The following is a 7,548-nucleotide window of genomic DNA, read 5'->3' as shown; positions in this document are numbered from 1 at the left end:
TGTCTGCTTTATTTATATTGCAAAGAGCACTTAAATGTGAGATACGTGGCAATAATTCTTGCAGTACTACGTTTGTCTTCTATGTGATTTTTTCATACACAGTCTCTGTACAAAGACAGAGACCTACCACATGCCACAAAGTAATCACAAGTCACTGTAACAGATGCTTTAGTTATGGTTCATATGATGTAAAAGTCATAAAAAGGTGCTTACAGTAAAATGTGCTGTCTTGACATGTCTTGAATGCTTGTCTCTAAAGTTTCGATTCAGTCAGCCCCTATTCTGCTGCTGACCAGGAAGGCAGGGTAGGGCCCTTTCACCTCCATTCACATTTCATAATGAATGAACCTGCTAACAGTGCTTTATTCATCTTCACTGAATAGAGGGGGAGACAGAGAGGTAATGTGTAAAGGTCATTATCATTTTAACGACACTTTTTTTACCTTCATACTTCATGCTAGTAATTAAAACTTTCATGCAGTATGCTTTAAGAATGAAACAGGAAGGAGCTTTTCACTATTTTTTTGTGGTTTGATTTTTTTTTCTTCCCCCCTCAGATCAGGCCTTTGAAAACTTATTTGCATTGAAAATACTCATTGAAAAACTGAGTCTCATGTCAGGGCTCCTATTATACTCAGAGGATGTAATTTTGCTTTGTAAATTGGTCTCTCTTCTTGTATGAGTAAATAAGCATCCTGGTGGATTTCAATTAGATGAACTTTTGTATCTCAAGTAGAACTGCTGAGACTAATTTTGATGGACTGATTTTGCATTTGAATATGCTTTCAACGGGATCTAAAACATGTTGCGATATCAGATTGATCTCTCCTGATTTTCTCCAATGTAAAGGATTCCAGTAAAGTTTAGACATTTTATTTGGATAAATTCAGAGGAAGACATTTTGATTTCTCTTTAGTTCCTAAAGTGGTTGTTTTTTCTTTTTTTTTTTTTTTTTTCTCTTTTCACTACCCAAATAACATATCTTAAAAACTTAGTGTGAAAATATTTCAGTTTTGCCAAAGCTAAACATTGAGAAAGACTGGCTTTTTTTTTTTTTTTTTTTTTCGTGTGTGTGTACTTTTGAGACATAATTTTGAGGAAAAATCCAGAACATTGATTCCTATCAGAATCAAGTCAAACACTGAAATCCTGAAATTCTTTTGAAATAAAACTTCCATTCTCACAGCTCATCTGTAGAGGAAAATGCACTGGCTGCTTAAAATGTTTCCAGCTGCAATAGTCTATATTGGGAATTTAAAAACATTTTTGATAGATGCTGCCTTTGGTAGTGGCAACACTGGGTATAATCATTGACAGGAATAGCACTGATTACTGGTATCAGTCAAAAGCACTTCCAGCTCAGATTTTCTGCCTATCATTTAGAGCCAAATTCCATACCCGTAATGTTTTATGTAGTGCCTTCAGAACTGATGGATTCTGCTTGGATTTGAAAGATCAGATTCAGTAGTGATGTGTATTGCAGCATAAGGACAGGGCCCAGCCAGTGCTCTGCGATAAGGGGTCACAGCAACTGGCTGGACAGAGATTACCCAAGACATCACTCTTATGTAGTTCCTGAAGTCTAAAATAAAAGCCTGTCTCAGTGAGAGGCATTGAGTCCAGCTTTGCAGGCTACAAAGCAGCCACTAAAGGAAAGACAGCTGAGTGAACACACAGTCTCCTGTTCATAGAAGCAGCAATGGTAGTTGCTCTGCTTCCCTGAAAGGGAGAGAGAGCAGGAGACAGAAAGACTCTTTCTTTTATCACAAATCTAACCTACAACAGGGACATTTTTCTGAGGTTTTCCCATCATGGCAAACCTTACTCCAGTGCTAGATGTGATGAGAGCCCTGGCAAAGACTTTTGGCTACTACTGCTTTATGTAACCCTGATCAGAGTAAATATAACAGTATCAGTCATTTAAAATTGGCAACCAGAGGCTGAGCTGGAGAAGCCAGCCTGCAGGAAGCCCTCTCCTGCATCAGGCTGCAAAGATCAGCTAAGGGACTGCTTTGCAAGCCTGAGTCTCCGAAGAGTGGCTATCCTCAGATGGCCGCTGTGTCCCGCACGGGCTCAGTTCCCAGTCCCAGCAACCCTTGTCTGATGGGGTGTGCAAGAAATGGTGTGTAACACCAGCCATGGGGGGTTGTGCTGCTTCCACTGCCTCTTACAGCACCTGTGTGCGCTCAGGAGAACTGGGGGGGAGGAGGTAGGTCTTTCCTGGCTCTTTGGCCTTTCTTTTGAAGGGAGCTAGTTCCTCAGTCACCACCTTTACATCTCCCTCATACTCATGCTGTGAGCTGTTTCTGTGTAGACCAAAGAAGGATGAATTTATCAGATGGTGTCTGTCCAGCCACTAAGTCTGCAGCATGGTGAATATTTCTGTGGGCAGCTGGTGTAATGACAGGGAGTCTTCGAAGGGCCTGGAAGCAGGAAGAAGCCTATCGGTTTCCAGGAGTAAAGACTGCCCTTACCCCTTACACATCCTCTCAGCCATCAGGTCCCATCTCTCAAAAACCCCTGGCCTGCACTGCTCTGTGAAGGAGAACCCCGTATTTGTCATAGTCTTTACATAAAAATCTGATGCAAACAAAAGCAGGCCCATGTTTATAGTAGCAGCTAGGCAAACTTATAAACAGTACTTCTCATAAGAACCCAAGTTCATATGAAATCCTAGCCTTCAGGGAACTGGAAGATAAACATGAATCTGAATTGTTCTTTGAAAATGCTAAACAGCAGAGCCTTAAATAGAATGTTCTACAGCAAATGATGGCTTTGTCTCTTTAAGTGCCTGCACCACAATTTTGGGGAATAAAGCTTGCATCTTTATTATAGGCTACTAGAAGCACAAGAAACACTTCTTTGCAGCTAAGAAAAGCCTCAAATCATTATGAGTTTAAACCTTCACGTTGTTCATGCTGCTGGCCTAGACATCTCCTAACTGTTCCACAATTTTTGTAGCTGAAGAAAATGGTGTGTTGCAGTTCAGAATGTTTGGGAGAAAATATATATTGCATGCAGATGGATGGCTGTATTTTTTACCCCTAGGAGGGCTCTGTGAAATGGAATGTATCAAAAGCAAGCCATAAACTTTTCATATTCTCATATAAAGATGCTTGCATGTATGTATACCTGCACATTTTGGCACACCACTTTGTTTTGACTTATGGCCAGTGATGGTGCTTCATCTTGTGGGACAAGTTTTCTTTAGTGATTTGTTTTCCAGACAGAGCTGGCCTAATATCTTCACCTGATTTCTATTCAGCTGGCCTGCTGAGAGGTCAAAGCTAGAAGTATAGTTTCCAGAGACTCTCTGTATAATTAGTGACAAAGTACAGTCACCTTCAGCAAAACTGTCCAGGTCATCCCTGCCCAGAAGGCTCAAGAGCAAAACTGTCCAGGTCATCCCTTTCCAGAAGGCTCAAGAGCCGATGGATTGCTTGTCACGAGTGAAAACACTTCAGCTGCTTTTTGTTGGTGGTCAGCTGGTGTTGCTGACCTGGCTCTCTCCTCAGATAACAAAAAGCAACAACAACCTGGCAAATGTCTCTACAGTGCTTTGGAAACATGAAGTGAAGATCTGATGCAGAGGCTTGTCTGGGAGAGACTGAAGGCAAGATCTGCCCTCCTTACGTTGCATGTTTTTCCTCTCATCGAACAAAATTTCTATAGTGCAGAATTTTTCACTGTGCATCACTTTCCTCAGAGGGCGAAAGTGAAGCTAAAGAACCTGGGAAAGGGAAATTCAGTGTTAGCAACACAAAACCCCTCCTGTTCATAAGGAACCCTCTGTTTCAGCCTGCCAGACTGAACACCCAGTATTGATCTCATTTCACAACACTGATTACATTAACATTATTCTTTTGTATTGCACAATACTATATAACACTGAAATCTTGAAGAGGTAGAAGCTAAACAGTGAGACTAACAAGAAGAATTCATTACTCTACAAGCTAAAATAATCTGACCTATGGCTGATGAAACGTGAGCAGGAAAGATCCACTTTCTAATAAACTATTCAGAGAGAGGCAGAAAGAGGGATAGAACAGAATGGACCTCTTACAAGATGCTAAGTGCAAGTTTTTTCTTGGCTAACGTTTCTTCAGTTGTGACAAATCTCAGCCAATTCCAGATGAAAGCAGCTGCTTCCCTAGAATGGGCTGCAGCTTTCCTGATTTATCTGTCTTGGCATCATGTCCATCAGAATTCGGTATACAAACTTTCACTAAAAAGCATATGTATATGTAAGCCTTCTTTTTTTGTTATGAAAATATCCTTGCAATAATCTTTAAAGCTACCATGTTTTATTGCCTCAGAAATGAGTTTATATGCAATACCTTTTTTCAATATTCTCTTTTTAACTAATTTTTTACTTTGGTTGTGCATACAAATTCCATGATATGTTGTCATTCTCGGTCATTAGGTGAATGTTGATTTTAGCATTCAAGTAACATTAGAAAATGGAAACACTGAGGCACATTCAGACTTTTGTCCCTTTGGGTTATTAAATCCTATATATTGTTCTTGTTGCAGAAACCATTTATGAAGCAAGTAATATTTGTGGTCCCGATTCTATCAAGTGCTGAGTACTTCCAGCAAAGTGCTCTAAGTCCCTTCACAAAGGGACCTAGGTAACAAGGTATTTTTTGGTATTAGATTATCCTTCAAAGAGGTGTCTGGGTTCCCACTTATGTTTAGAAATGTCAATCTCTCTGCAGCAAACCCTTCCCTACAGGATTTCCTACTGACTGCACTGCGTTCCTTCTGCAGCATGCTGGCTCTTGCTGCTTCACCCTGACTTGCTGAACTCTTCCCTCTCACTTTGTAGGGAACTTCACCACTGTACTCAAGGGAGTGAATTTTACTTCAAGAGCTGCTTCTCCTTTGCCCTATGTAAAATGAAGGGCAGAAGCATTTCCCAGCACCCAGGTCAGAATATCTCTGAGCTACCTGACAGTGCCACAATGAGAGACACCACCTTATTTTTGGTGATTAAGAACTGAGAAATCTAAAGACAAAGCAACCTTTGAATATGCTGTACCTTCGGATCACTGAGTCTGTTTGCATTTTGCTTTCTGCCTCCTACTCCTTTACAATCCATCTGTTGGCTCTGTACCAGCAGACAGAACCACATGACTTGCACTACAGGATAAAATTACTTTAAATGGCAACGTGGCACTAGTACAACATTATCATCTCAGCAGCAGACAGTGTGAGATTAATGTCACAATTAGCAAGTGGATGTTTGATACCTTAACCTCAAGGATTCATTGGACTTGTAAATCTGTAGGGTCTCAGCTGGGTGCTCCATTGTTACAGAGCACAGAGACAATGTAAATAGGCATGTACTGGGGCCTAGTGGAACCAGGAGGTTTCTGTTTGCATGAACAGTCCTTTCAAAAGGTATAAATCTTGTTACAATATAAACATCAAGGTGTATATATATAAAAATATTGTTCTGTGTTTATTGTTCTAAATTCAGTGCACTAAAATTAAAAGCAGCTCCATATTAAATACTGAAAGGGGAAGGCAGCAACTCCTTCTTATATGTTAGCTCAAAGATGATAAGTTTAAGCAATTATTATGGGCATAATTCCTCACCGTTCTTGTCAACCTAAAGAAAAATATACTCAAGAACAGCAAAATAACGAGCAGTGTCACCTGTGCAGACCCTGACCTGGGAGGACTAAGGCAAAGGAAGCAGACCTGATGTTGAGAGAGCTTTCTGGATGCCACTGTCAGCCATTGCCCACTGTGTGCCTGAAGGGAGGGAAGAGCGCCCGGGCCCGGCAGATCCAGCCCCCAATGACGTGGGCACTGCTGCTCTCTGCTGGTGCCAGCTCAGGCTTGGGAAAACTCCGCGGAGAGCAACCCAGCTCCGAGGAAGGCGCTGCTGCTGCCCAGAGCCCTGCAGAGCACGGGCACTCCGCGGGAGAAACGCTGAGATCTTCAGCAGCTCTGGCTTGGTTTTCAATAGACGCTGGCAGCTTTTCACACAGGGAAAGGGAAGCAGTGCCCAAACTGTTCTGTATGAGGTTTGAAACTTTTCCATTATTATATGCAAAATTAAAAAAAAACAACCAAACAAACAAACACGGTTTTGAAAGGGAGAAAATGGATGTTCTTTAGTCTGAAAATGTTCCTGCTTCATTTAATTCCTTTTCCTTTGAGCCTGGCTACTTTCATCTTGTTTCTCCTGTTTCTGCTCTCTGAAGCCCCTAAATTGTTATACAAATATTTTCTGTGCCTCATGTGGCTTTTCAGAGGGAGATTTATTTAGAATTTCAGATTACTTTTAGTATGAAAAGCACTGACTGTAAACGAACTCCAAAGTAAATTATAGTTTGTTTACTCCAAGAAGAGGTGTAATGTATTTTACTAAAAAGTCTTATCATTTTACTTTCATGTAAGTTCTACTTACAATTTCTGTTTAATTAATGACTTTTTTTCTTTTTCTTTTTTCTTTTTTAAATAGTGAATTGAAGCACATTAGATTAAACAAAAAGACACATTATTCAACAGGGTTATTATTTAACCATGTATATAAAATAAAAACAAGAGAGAAGAAAATAATAAACTTAGGACCTGGAATGGGTTGCCCAGGGAGGTGGTTGAGGCTCCACCCCTGGGGGGCTTTAAGACGAGCCTGGCAGCCTGATCTAGTGGGAGGTGTCCCTGCTCATGGCAGAGGGGTTGGAACTGGGTGATCCTTGTGGTCTCTTCCAACCCTGACAGATTCTGATCTGTTTTAGCAGAGGACTTTAGAGCCCTAATGGCTCAATGGTTGGACTTGATGATCTTGAAGGTCCCTTCCAACCTAAAGGATTCTATGATTCTATGATTGATATACACACAGACATAGAAAGTCAGTGGAAATTCTCAGAGAGCCAGCATATGAAATAACTGCTAATTCCTGTTCTATTACTAACACGATATATAGTGAACATCAGTTTTAAGTATAACTCCTAAACAAGGTTTGTATTGGCTTTCCAATAATATCACAATATGGGAGAAAAAATGTTCTCAGATCAAACTAAGAAAAAGGAAAAACTATACCCTATAGTATATCATGTTAATGAAGTTAAGCAAATCAATCCACTAGCTTTTAATTCACGGTGAGCTCTGTTCAAAACTCAGTAGCATGATGTGATCCACCTATATAACTATGGCAAGTGCTGCTCACAAACCAACTAAACACCTATGTTTACAGGGAAAATTGCACTTAGGAGACACATTAAGGTTTCCTTTTTACAAAACTTTATTTGTAATAAGAATGAACATGATATCCCCTTAGAGTTATAACTCTTTAGCACAGGTTCAATCAGTGCACACAACTTGTAAATGTATCCTCAGCTCTACTGTGTTCTTCGCCCTCATAAACCAAAGTATTAGTCCATCTCACTCCTCTGTACACATCCTGCTATCTCAAAACCAGCCACTCAACAGTGCTGCTAAGTAGCAAATTATAGTTTTTGTATCTTCTGAGTAAGATCCCATATGAATGCATCTCTTGGCTGTATAATTTCATTTTACAGTTTCTTGCTCCTA

This window comes from Merops nubicus, unplaced genomic scaffold (assembly GCF_000691845.1).
Source record: "Merops nubicus isolate BGI_N331 unplaced genomic scaffold, ASM69184v1 scaffold7592, whole genome shotgun sequence".
In the NCBI taxonomy this organism is placed as follows: domain Eukaryota; kingdom Metazoa; phylum Chordata; class Aves; order Coraciiformes; family Meropidae; genus Merops; species Merops nubicus.
This window is presented reverse-complemented; position numbering follows the sequence as displayed.